At 45.0% G+C, this 13,151-nt stretch overlaps 1 long non-coding RNA gene across 1 annotated transcript; it reads left to right on the top strand.

Annotated features, from left to right (window-relative positions):
- Positions 1–8,968: 8,968 nt before the first annotated feature.
- Positions 8,969–12,586, top strand: LOC129631923 (uncharacterized). The gene is made up of 4 exons (XR_008704233.1): positions 8,969–9,084; positions 9,163–9,210; positions 10,448–10,517; positions 12,506–12,586. It is a non-coding gene; the product is annotated as an uncharacterized LOC129631923 (long non-coding RNA).
- The last annotated feature ends 565 nt before the right edge of the window (positions 12,587–13,151 follow it).

The raw sequence follows: 13,151 nt of genomic DNA, 5'->3' as shown, positions 1-13,151 counted from the left end.
GTGGGGGCAGGGGATGACACAGTCATTGAGAAAAAAAGGATATGACAAAAAGTAGTTAGAACCCCAACGAGGCCCAAGATGGCAGAAGAGTCTACTTCCAGTTGACCTTAAGCCTCATTACACTCTCACTCTAACACATCACCTAAACGACACACCCACAGGCACAATGATAGTTCACAGGATAACCATAAAAGATCAAAAAGCAGGCAGAGGCTCTATTCCCAGAAACCCTGCCCCTTCCTTAAGTAGAATCTTCTTCCCATCTACTTTTGGTTCATTGAATAGTCTTTGACTGTGTGGATCACAAGAAACTATGGAAAATTCTTCAAGAGATGGGAATACCAGACCACCTGCCATGCCTCCTGAGAAATCTATAGGTCAGGAAGCAACAGTTAGAAGTGGACGTGGGACAACAGACTGGTTCCAAATAGGGAAAGGAGTACATCAAGGCTGCATATTGTCACCCTGCTTATCTAACTTATATGCAGAGTACATCATTCAAAATGCTGTGCTGGATGAAACACAAACTGGAATCAAGATTGCTAGAAGAAATATCAGTAACTTCAGATATGCCTATGACACCACCCTTATGGCATAAAGTGAAGAACTAAAGAGCCTCTGGATGAAAGTGAAACAGGAGAGTGAAAAAGCTGGCTTAAAGCTCAACATTCAAAAAACTAAGATCACAGCATTCTGTCCCATCACTTCATGGCAAATAGTTGGGGAAACAATGGAAACAGACACTATTTTGGAGGCTCCAAAATCACTGCAGATGGTGACTGCAGCCATGAAATTAAAAGACACTTGCATCTTGGAAGAAAAGCTATGACCAACCTACACAACATATTAAAAAGCAGAGACATTACTTTGCCGACAAAGGTCCATCTAATCAAAGATATAGTTGTTGCAGTAGTCACGTATGGATGTGAGACTTGGACTATAAAGAAAGCTGAGTGCCGAAGAACTAATGCTTTTGAACTGTGATGTCAGAAATTACTCTTGAGAGTACCTTGGGCTGCAAGGAGATCCAACCAGTCAATCTTAAAGGAAATCAGTGTTGAATATTCATCGGAAGGACTGATGCTGAAGCTGAAACTCCAATACTTTGGCCACCTGATGCAAAGAACTGACTCATTGGAAAAGACCCTGATGCTGGGAAAGATTGAAGGCGGCAGGAAAAGGGGACGACGGAGGATGAGATGGTTGGACGGCATCACTGACTCAATGGACATGAGTTTGAGTAAGCTCTGGGAGTTGGTAATGGACTGGGAAGCCTGGTATGCTGTAATCCATTGAGTTGCAGACAGTCGAACATGACTGAGTGACTGAACTGAATTGAGAGCGTTACAGTAGGTGTATATTAGCAGGTGTTTGAAAAGGAGTACCCGGGCAAAAGAGCTTAGATAAATTCAAGAGATACACCAAAAACCCAATGAGGATCCATCAGAGTTTCTAGAAAGAGTTTATCATACTTATAGGCACTACTCTGATGCAAACCCTGAGGCATCTGAAAATAATGAGAATGGTAAACATAACCTTTATTGGACAAAGCTCCCCAGACATAAGAAACTCACAAAAGTTAGGTGGTCCATTTGGAATGACCCCTTCTCAACTGGCAGATGTTGCTTTAAAAGTGGTCAGCAACAGGGAGCAGCAAACAAAGCAAGAAGATGCAAGACTGAAAGGCACATTACCTGGTGGCAGCAGTGGACTCCCAGAGCACGAGTAACCTGAGGAGAGGTGAGCCACCGCGGGGGAGGGAACAACACACTTAGTGTAAGGAGGGCACTGGAAAACAGACTGTCCTTGGCTAAGGAGTAAGAAGGAAAACAGTAACAGACAGGAGCCTGTCGTTGCAGTAGAAAGAGATGAACACTCTGATGATGCCCCAGGAGCCCCAGGTAACTGTGGAAGTGGGGACAAGCTGACTGACCTTCTGACAGCTACAGTGCAGCATACTTGGTAGATACCAAGATGGCGCAGAGAACAACTCAGTCCATCCCGGTCACAAGAGTTTCTGGAGAAGTGCAAAGCTGTTCTTTCTTATAACCTCTGCATTGCCGATTAGGGGACCTCAATCTGAAACACAGTTTCTTTTATATGCCAACATGTCCAATCCTTGTTTTGTAAATTAAAGGCACAAATCATTTTTTCACCAGAACAGCTTGACATCTGCATCCTGTCGGGGCACCCGGGAAGCAGGCAGATGACACTCGTGGACACTCTGGAGAAGGCGACTGATTCCCCCTCCCCAAGTATACAAAAAGGTAAGGCAGGAAGTGTGGGCTGACAGCACTCCAGGGAAGGCCGACAAACACGTGGCCAATACAAATCCTGTTATTAGGGACACTGGAGGGATTCCCTGGTGGTTCAGTGGTTACAAGTTGGCACTTTCGCTACAGTGGTCCGGGTTCAATTCCTGGTGGGGGAACTTAGGATCCTGCAAACTATGCGGGGCAGCCAGAAAAAAATAAAGGACACTGGGACACCTGATTTAAAACAGTACCATCTGACACAAGAGACCCCAAAGATAATTCAAACAATTCTTGAAAAGTTGGCTTAACTGGGATGAATTAAACCTTGTAGATTCCTTTATAAAACCCCTATCCTCCCAAAGAGCTGAACTCCGCAGTGTACGAATCACTGTCCAAGATTAGAGGGGCATTAGTGAGACAGCCCAAGATTTGCAGCCTTAACAGTAATCCATATATGTTCTGCGCACAACTACTGTGGGACAATACTGCTGGTTCTCAGTTCTGGGCTTGAAGGACACTTTCCCCTGCATTCCTACTGCAGAAGAACCACTGCAGCTGTCTGCTCTCTGGTGGCAGGACCCAGAAACGCAGGGAGTCCAACAGTACTGCTGGACAGTGTTGCCTCAAGGACTGAGGATTTCCCCTACCTTGTTTGGGGAAATGTAGGCTCGGGCTCTTACTCCAATGTTTGTCGATGACTTGGTCACAACAAGCGAAATGTCTGCAAAATTCCATAGGAACCCTGAACTCGGCTGATTGTGGATGGAAAGGATCCTGAAAGAAGGCAAAATGCAACAAGTCATGTACCTGGGTTTCATCCTCTGCCTGACAGAAAATAGGCAACTGCCATCTTGGGAACACCCAAGACACACAGAGCTGAGGGGCTTCTGGGAAAGGCAGGATTCTGTTGAATTAGGATCTCGAACTCAGGCTTTAAAAGGACATATCTTGAGCTCTTTACTTTGACAAAAGAGCACCAAACAGCCTGTGAAATGAGAAAAACAAGGTTAGTCTCCACTCTAGCTTTGGAAATAGCAGACTTAAACCTTTCACACTGTAGGTCCATGAGAGACAAGGCAGGAGTCTCAGATATTAATTCAATCTCTGGGGAACATCCCTTGGCCCACTACTTACTTCTCAACTAAAACAGACTGTTCAAGGTGGCGCCCTAGCCTTCGAGCTGTAGCAGCTCCTGCCAGACTTCAGGAAACCGAGCAGTTCACCCTGGGGTGACCCACCACTGTGTACATCTCTCACCATGTCCTTTGTTCAGGCTTCCCTGGTAGCTCAGTTGGTAAAGAATTTGCCTGCAATGCAAGAGACCCCGGTTCAATTCTGGGTCGGGAAGATCCCCTGGAGAAGGGATAGTCTACCCACTGCAGTATTCTGGCCTGGAGAATTCCATGGACTGTATAGTCCATGCGGTTGCAAAGTGTCAGACATGACTGAGCGACTTTCACTTCATTTCATGTCCTTTCTTCACTGGAACAAAAAGGGGGCTATTGGCTGTCTTCTGGGAGAATGGGGAAGTACCAAGCCATTCTCTTAGGCAATTCCACTCTAAAACCTCAGGTTACTTTGGCCCTAAGTCCAGTGTCACTGCTCCCAACAGCTGCTGCACAACCCCCTGAGGACGACTGCCTCAAACAGACCGGGCTCAAGACACAACCCTTGGCTGAGCCGGATGGGGACCTGTTCATGAATGAAAGCAGCTTTCTGGACCAAGGCAGGGGACATATTCAGTATGTAATGAAAACCCTTTGTGTTTTTGCCACACAGCCTACAAGATCTGAGTTCCCCAACCAGGGATCAAACCCAGACTCCCTGCAGTGGAAGTGCAGTCTTAACCACTGGACTGCCAGGGAAGTCCTGTGGCACTAACCCTTGAAAAGGTGGTAGAAGCAAAAGCCCTGCACCTAGGGATCTCAGCTCAGGAGGCAGAAGTCACTGCTCTGACAAGAGCCCTACGGCTCACTGAAGGCACGTGAGTGATACATACAGAGGCTCCTCCTCTGCGTTCTCTGTGGTGCCTGGTCACAGCACCATCTGGGGAGAAGAGGGCTCCTTGCTTCGGACAATAAAGACAGAAAACATGCTTTGAGATCCTGTCACTATGAGAAGCCATCCACAAGCCCTCACTGGTGGCCGGAGTGCACTGTCCAGGCCACTAGAAGGGTGAAATTCATATAATCCAAAGCAACCAGTTAGCTGACCAAGCTGCAAATGCAAGCAGCAAAGGCAGGTGATTCTCAAGCCATGAGAGGGTCTCTACACATCAACTTGTCAAAATACCAGGTGGTGTATCCAGAAAAGGAGTGGGGATTCAGTCTGGACCACACCACACCTGGGAGACATGTGTGCATGTGGAACTGTCCTGTCTCCTGAGGCTCTCTTTCACACCATTCCACAGCACACTGTAACAGGACCCACACCAGGAGAGAAGCCACAATGGATTCACAAGTTCATGATGGAGCCTAACCTGCAGAAGATCATCCAGCGAGCCCCTCAGACTTGCATGATTTGTGCTAAAAATAAAGACTGCTGTCAGACCTCCCCAGATGGGGACCCAACACAGGAACCTGGGTCACCCAGGACTGGCAAGCAGACTAAAGTAAATCAAGTTGATAAGGATAGAGAAAAGAGACAGGGTAGGTGACTAAATAGTTAATCCCAATACAGGATTGTAAGTAAAGAAAAAAGTATGGGAGACTCTGTACATTAAAGGATCAGTCAAGAAAGCAGTTTTCTCAGCCCCAAAACCATGTGGCAAAGGCACAGGACCTGCCCCCAAAGAATAAAACAACGGTGGCATGAGTCCCACATCCTGCCCGGTGGGTTCAGGAAGTTAATGACCCCCTAGGACATGCTTCTTTGTCTGCACTAAAAAGAAAATTATAAGGAAAAGGTGACATTATGCTCAAACCTGAGATGATTTACCAAATTTTGTGCATTTCCATTGAGCCGTTTGAGTCCAAGCTTGACCCTGTAAGGACAAGAAAATTCCCCCGCCCAATGAGGAGGAGGAGCTGATGATGAAAGCTGACTTCTAATCAAGAAGTTTGAGCATAACTTTGCTAGAGGGTGAGATGAATGCAATTGTGCGATAGTTTGAACATTCTTTGGCATTGCCTTTCTTTGGGATTGGAATGAAAACTCACCTTTTCCAGTCTTGTGGCCATTGCTAAGTTTTCCAGATTTGCTGGCATATTGAGTGCAGCACTTTCACAGCATCATCCTTTAGGATTTGAAATAGCTCAGCTGGAATTCTATCACCTCCACTAGCTTTGTTCATAGTAATGCTTCTTAAAGCCCACTTGACTTCACATTTCAGGATGTCTGGCTCTAGGTGCGTGATCACACCATCATGGTTACCTGGGTCATTGAGATCCTTTTTGTATAGTTCTTTTGTATATTCTTGCCATCTTTTCTTAATCTCTTCTGCCTCTGTTAGGTCCATACCATTTCTGTCCTTTATTGTGCCCATCTTTGCATGAAATGCTCCCTTGGTATCTCTAATTTTCTTGAAGAGGTCTCTAGTCTTTCCCATTCTATTGTTTTCCTCTATTTCTTTGCATTGTCCACTTAAGAAGGCTTTCTTATTTCTGCTGGCTATTCTGTGGAACATTTCATTCAAATGGGTTTATCTTTCCTTTTCTCTTTTGCCTTTCACTTCTCTTCTTTTCTCAGCTCTTTGTAAGGCTTCCTCAGACAAGCATTTTTGCCTTTTTGCATTTCTTTTTCTTTGTGATGGTCTTGATCACTGCCTCTTGTACAATGTCATGAACCTCTGTCTATATTTCTCAGGCATTCTGTCTATCATATCTACTCCCTTGAATCTATTTGTCACTTCCACTGTGTAATCATAAGGGATTGGATTTAGGTCATACCTGAATGGTGTCTCGTGATTTTCCCTCCTTTCTTCAATTTAAGTCTGAATTTGGCAGTAAGGAGTTCAGGATCTGAGCCACAGTCAGCTCCTGGTCTTGTTTTTGCTGACTGTATAGAGGTTCCCCATCTTCAGCTGCAAAGAACATAATCAATCTGATTTCAGCATTGACCATCTGGTGATGTCCTTGTATAGAGCCATCTCATGTTGTTGGAATAGGGTGTGTCAACTAAAAGAGATGTACAACTTGAGAGTTGCAAGTTAAGTTTTATGTGGGGAAAATGAGGACAGCAGCCAGGAAGACAGCATCTCAGATAGCTCTGACAGGTGTCCAGAGATCTTTGACTACTAAGACCTAGTCCAGTAATAGCACATTGAGCAGCGTATCAGCAAAAATCTTCTTCAGAATGGGGAATGAGCCTTCCCAGCAACGTGGGAACAGATGGTCATGAAATGCCCTGCAAAGTATGGTCATATTTGCTAAATGGTCATATCAGTAGAATAGTCTGAGCAGTCTAAGAGACTGCTCCAAAACAGCAGTGGGGGAAGATCGATATATAAGGTTTTGGTGAAGGGGAAGTTCAATACCATGAAGCACTCATTTCAGAAAAGGTTTTTGGTTAGTCATGAGGATCTGATGTCACCATGAAGGGATTTAGTGCTTCTCTGAATAAGAGGAGCTGCAAAGTTTGAGATCATAAAATCTGTTCCTAAAAACATCCAACTTTCTACAGACCAGTCCTACCAGAGTCCCTGTAGCAGAGTGACTTGCTCCACTCTGAAGTCCCTCCGGGGCAGTTGAAAGTCAATAGCTTTAGCAGAATGGGGTTCAATCTCCACGGAGGCAGAGGGTAAATGCCTTTGCCATTCACTCATTGGCAATGCCCTTGATAAGTGACAATTTGTAGTTGACATGGCCCTCTTGTGGTCATACATCCAATCATGTTTTGGAGGGCATTTCATAAACATTTTGTCTCGCGTTGCTGGGAAGGCTTGTTCTCAGTTCTGAAGAAGGCTTTTGCTGATAGGTCACTCAATGTGCTATTAGTGGATTAGGTCTCCATAGTCAAAGGTCTCTGCAGACCTGTCTTCTAGTTATGGTCCAGGAAAGTATTCCTTCTTGTTGCATCTTCCCATATCTCAGTTCAATTCAGTCACTCAGTCGTGTCCGACTCTTTGCGACCCAATGGACTGCAGGGCACTAGGGCTCCCTGTCCATCACCAACTCCCAGAGCTTACTCAAACTCATGTCTATTGTGTCGGTGATGTGATCCAACCATCTCATCCTCTATCGTCCCCTTCTCCTCCTGCCTTCAGTCCTTGCATCATCAGGGTCTTTCCCAATGAGTTAGTTCTTCACATCAAGTGGCCAAAGTATTGGAGTTTCAGCTTTAGCATCAGTCCTTCCAAAGAATATTCAGGGCTGATTTCTTTTAGGATTGACTAATTTGATCTCCTTGCAGCCCAAGGGACTCTCAAGAGTCTTGTCCAACGTGACAGTTCAAAAGCATCAATTCTTCGGCACTCAGGTTTCTTTATAGTCCAACTCTCACATCCATACGTGACTACTGGAAAAACCATAGCTTTGGCTACATGGACCTTTTTTGATAAAGTCTCTGCTTTCTAATATGCTGTATAGGTTAGTCACAGCATTTCTTCCAAGGAGCAAGTGTTTTTTAATTTCATGGCTGCAGTCACCACCTGCAGTGATTTTGGAGGCCCCCACCCTCAAAAAAAAGTCTCTCACTGTTTCCATTGTTTCCCCAACTATTTGCCATGAAGTGACGGGACCGGATGACATGATCTTCGTTTTCTGAACGTTGAGTTTTAAACCCGCCTTTTAACTCTCCTCTTTCACTTTCGTCAAGAGGCTCTTTAGTTCTTCTTCACTTTCTACCATAAGGCTGGTGTCATCTGCATATGTGAAGTTATTGATATTTCTCCCAGCAATCGTAATTCCAGCTGGTGCTTTATCCAACCTAGCATTTGGCATGATGTACTATGCATATAAGTTCAACAAGCAGGGTGACAACACTCAGCCTTGACGTACTCCTTTCCCTATTTGGAACCAGTTTGTTGTTCCATGTCTGGTTCTAACTTGCTTCTTTACCTGCATACAGATTTCTCAGGTGGCAGGTCAGGTAGTCTGGTATTCCCATCTCTTTAAGAATTTTCCAGTCTGTTGTGATCCACACAGTCAAAGGCTTTGGTTTAGTCAATAAAGCAGCAGTAGATGTTTTCTGAAATGCTTGCTTTTTTGATGATCCAGCAGATGTTGGCAATTTGATCTCTGGTTCCTCTGCCTTTTCTAAAGCCAGCTTGAACATCTGAAAGTGGAAGTTACTCCCTTATCTAGAGTAGCATTATTACAATCACTGATCACATATTGAGCTATACAGTTGATCAATTGCTTCAAATCCAGTCATCATTATTTTTGTCGGAGGCTCATACACTTGGTTTGGAGACGACAGTGGTAACCCACTCCACTATTCTTGCCTGGAAAATCCCAGGGACAGAGGAGCCTAGTGGGCTGCCGTCTATGGGGTCGCACAGAGTCGGACACGACTGAAGCGACTTAGTGGCAGCAGCAGCAGTGATTGAAAGAGCTGAGAAAAAGAGTGAGCTGAAAGGAAGCATAGCCACTTGGGAGTGCCAGAGAGTTGGGAGGGAGGGAGGGCAGAGATGGAAGAAGAAAGGCAGAAATACAGTGAGATTGAGAATCACCAGGGAGGTTGGAGAGAAAGCAACTTGAAGGCGAACAGATGGCAGAGAGAGGTGGGATGGGAGGCAGGGAAGTAGTAGAGAGGAGGACGGGCACAGCAGGAGAGCAGAGAAAGGGAGACGTAGAAAGAAGTAGGGAAACAGATCAGCCACATGGAGTGGAAACAGCTGGTGTGCAGGTGATGGTGGGGGTTAGATCCAGAAGAGTGCTGAATCAGTTGGGTAAGAATTATTAAGTCATTATACATTAATTTTTGGCTTTAAAATCTAATGCAAATCTTGCTTCTTTAAATTATACAGATTAGAATGAGAATTGCAAAACTTCTGTCTGTGAGGCATGTGTATTTTGTAAGTATTTGTATTAAAAGAGCATGCATGTGTAGAGCCTGTTGAGGTGCGGGCTGCAGCAGTAACTTGGTTCTCTCAGGTGTGGGTACCCCCTTCCCTATTCCTGGTGAGGAGTAGAGGTTATGTGAGAGAAGAAATGGGGAAAGAACTGACTGACTCTTACTACATGATGCCTTTTCAAGGAACTTTAAACATGTTCTTTGTGATGGTTTTACTTTTGGCTTTCTGCTTTCTTTACATTTAATTATTTTTGTAGCTTGGGATAAAGATTTGTTCATTCAATAGCGACTTTCTTGTAAACAATTCTGGAGATTTGTCTCACTTGGGACAACTTGGATAAATGTAGAGAATATTATGGTAAGTGAATTAAGACAGACAGCGAAAGACTGGTATTATATGTCCTTCCATTATATGGAATGTAAAAAAAAAATGAAACTCACTAGTACCAGAAGGTAGGACGGTGGTCATCTGGAGCTGGGAGGTGGGGAAGATGGGGAGATGGTGGACAAAAGGTACAGACTTTGAGTTGTGAAATGAGTGCGTCCTGGGGAGGTGCGTGCAGCACGCTGACCGTGGTTAATCCCGTTCTGTTACTGCCTGCTGGGAATGTGTCAGGAGGGTAGTCATGAGTGTTGTCACCACACACAGAACATGGGGATTTGGAGGTGATGGATGTGTTGGTTCGTGGATTGTGATAAATGTTTCACAGTGTACACATGTGTCACATGCTCACACGGTGTATGGTGTGTATACACATATTCCTTTGGTTAGTCGCTTCTCCCCCATCAGACACGCTCCTGAGGATCTTGTGTGGGGCCTTGCCCCAGGAATGTGCACAGAGCCACAGATGATTCCGATCTGGATCCTGCATTGCGCACCAGGGCTCTTAGCCTCCACGTCTGAGACCGAGATCGGGCCCTGGGGGAGGGGAGGGCGCTCTGCTGTGAGTGAGGCTGGACCAGGGATTGCCGTGTGACCTGAAGGGGATCGTGGGGTCAGCAGAGGTGCCCCCTGCTGCTGTGTGTATGAGGAGGGGAATGTGGCCAAGGAAAGTGTGGGAAAGATCCCTGTTGGTCTCTCTGCGGCACTTGACTGTCCTGAATCCCTCCTGAGACAGTGGCCACAGAGGACTGTCTGTTTCACAGGGTGAGGGCTTCCCTGTGTTTGTGGTTGGGGCTCAGGAAAGGGAGGTGTTGACTCTAAGCATTAAGCAGCATGTTTTCAACTTTCATGATAGAACTGTGAAGACTCATGGACGAAGAGGCCCAGAAGAGGAAAGAACAGGAGTCAGGCATGGTCTTTCACAGGTAGGGTCATATTCTGAGTGGATTCTCACACTGCCTTCCTGAAATGCCCTTCTCAGGATCGGTAATCATGTCTGACTCTCGAGTGTCCTTTCTGACTCCGGTACACGCACACTCACCCCGGGCCTTCCTTCAGAGCCTGTCGTTTCCACTTAGATCCCGTCTCCCCATGACCCGTTGACGCGAGCTTGTGAGGAAGCTCCCCTGAGCACTACCCTGGACAGGGCTTCTCACGCACGGGTTGGAGACTGGGTCTCGGTGCTGTTGGGCAGCAGGGACTGTTTAGGGCCCATCTGGATGTGCTGTCTGTGCTCTGTCAACCAGGGTAAAGAAGCTGTACGTGGACCTCAGGTATTAACATGTACAGTACACGGTAAAATCTGCAAAAGAGGCCAATGAGTGGAAATCAGTTCTGACTTTTTATAGTACATTTAAAACTAAATGAGCACCTCCTTGAAAACCTAAGTGTTTGGGAATGGAATGGAACGTTGAGAAAGAGTTGTCAGGGCTAGGGAGTGTTTCGTTACACCATCTAATTTAAACTGTGAAATCAGGCCTACGAAGATTTTTTTCTTTCTTTTTTGACCACATGATGCATTCTCCAGGGTCTTAGTTTGCTGAGTAGAGATTGAACCCGAAACCCTGCAGTGGAAGTGAGGGATCTTAACCACTGCACCATGAGGGAATTCTCCAACTTTACTAATCTTGATTCAGTATTTTCCTAATGGAATAAAATGATAAATTTTGGAGTTTGTTAATATTAAAATTAAATATACCTAAAATTAATGATAAAAATCACATTATTATTTTTAGAATATATTTATTTTCTATACTGTATCTTTATTGCTTCAGTGTCTTTTCCCTAGTTCTGGCAAATGGTGGCCACTCTCTGGTAGCGGTGCACACACTTCTCATTGCGGTGGCTTCTCTTGTCTTGCAGCCCAGGCTCTAGAGCATGCTGGCTTCAGTAGTTTCACTTTCTGGGCTCTAGATCTCTGGCTTAGGAATTGAGACTCACGGGCTTAGTTGCCCCCCAGCATGTGGGTACTCAGACCAGGCAACAACCCACATCTCTTGCATTACCCAGTGGATTCTTTACCACTTACCCATAGGGAGGGCCACATATTTTTTTTTCACATATTTTTAAATACAGGTATTTTATAAAGATTGGAAGAAATCTTCTGTATGTTATTTTCTGCTTGTATTACTTTTTATTTTTTTTTTTGAACTAGAGTAAGATAATGTTGAGGCGTTTCTGGTAGTACAGTGACTAAGAATGTGCCTGCCAATGTAGAGTGCACAGGTTCCATCCCAGGTCTGGGAAGATGCCTCAGAGCAACTAAGCCCATGGGCCACAACTACTGAGCCTGTGCTCTAGAGCCCGGGAGCCCCCACACTCTAGAGTGTGTGCTCTGAAACAAGAGAAGCCACTGCAATGAAAAGCCCCTGCACTGCAGCTCTAACTAGAGAAAGCCCACTCACAGCAACGAAGACCCAACATAAGCAAAATAAATAAGCTTTGAAAAGGAAATAGAATGTTGACATAGTTACTGAATGAAGAAGTAAAATGAAAGAAGAGAATGGAAACCCACTCCAATATTCTTGCCTGGAGAATTCCATGGATAGAGCAGCTGGCCGGGCTGCCATCAGGGGGGTTGCAAAGAGTCTGGCATGAGTAAGCAGGTAAACAACAACTTCTGCCCACAGCAGACTGAGCTCTGAAAAACAGATCTAAGCGTCAACTTTCCTCTTGCTGATTCTTCAGTGACCTCCTGTAGCTTTTGGAATCAAGTCCTAAATCCATAGATCTTGCATAAATTAGCCTCTGCCTGGCATCCCCCCATGTACATTCGCTGTGTGCCAGTCACACTGGCTGATTTTCTGTTCAGTAAATATCTTCCTGCATCAGAGCTGGCTCTCAGGCTGTTCTTTCTGCTTGCAACACTCTTCCATTTCCCGCCTTACCAATCCTAAGTGTTTCTTCCTCACAGAGACCTTGTCTGATTTCTCAGTGTATTGGAGCTTCAGCTTCAACATCAACCCTTCCAGTGAATATTCAGGATTGATCTTCTTTAGCATTGATTGGTTTGATCTCCTCGCAGTCCAAGGGACTCTCAAGAGTCTTCTCCAACACCACGGTTCAAAAGCATCAATTCTTTACCACTTAGCCTTCTTTATGGTCCAGCTCTCATATCCATAGACACTGATGTATAGAACAGTCTTTTGGACTCTGTGGGAGAGGGAGAGGGAGAGGCCGGGATGATTTGGGAGAATGGCATTGAAATATGGATAATATCATATATGAAACGAGTTGCCAGTCCAGGTTTGATGCACGATACTGGATGCTTGGGGCTGGCGCACTGGGACGACCCAGAGGGATGGTGTGGGGAGGGAGGAGGGAGGAGGGTTCAGGATGGGCAAACGCATGTATACCTGTGGCGAATTCATTTCGATATTTGGCAAAACCAATACAATATTGTGAAGTTTAAAAATAAAATAAAATTTAAAAAAAAAAGAAGAAAAAGTAAAGAAAAGAAAGACCTAAAATATATTAGAACTTGCAAATAGCAAGTGAAAGATTCTAATTATGTTCACACTGAATATATAATCAACTTGAAATTACATTATGGGTATTAT

Source organism: Bubalus kerabau, chromosome 17 (assembly GCF_029407905.1).
Source record: "Bubalus kerabau isolate K-KA32 ecotype Philippines breed swamp buffalo chromosome 17, PCC_UOA_SB_1v2, whole genome shotgun sequence".
NCBI classification, from domain to species: Eukaryota; Metazoa; Chordata; class Mammalia; order Artiodactyla; family Bovidae; genus Bubalus; species Bubalus kerabau.
The sequence above is the reverse complement of the archived record's forward strand: the minus strand, read 5'-3'. Positions and strand labels throughout refer to the sequence as shown.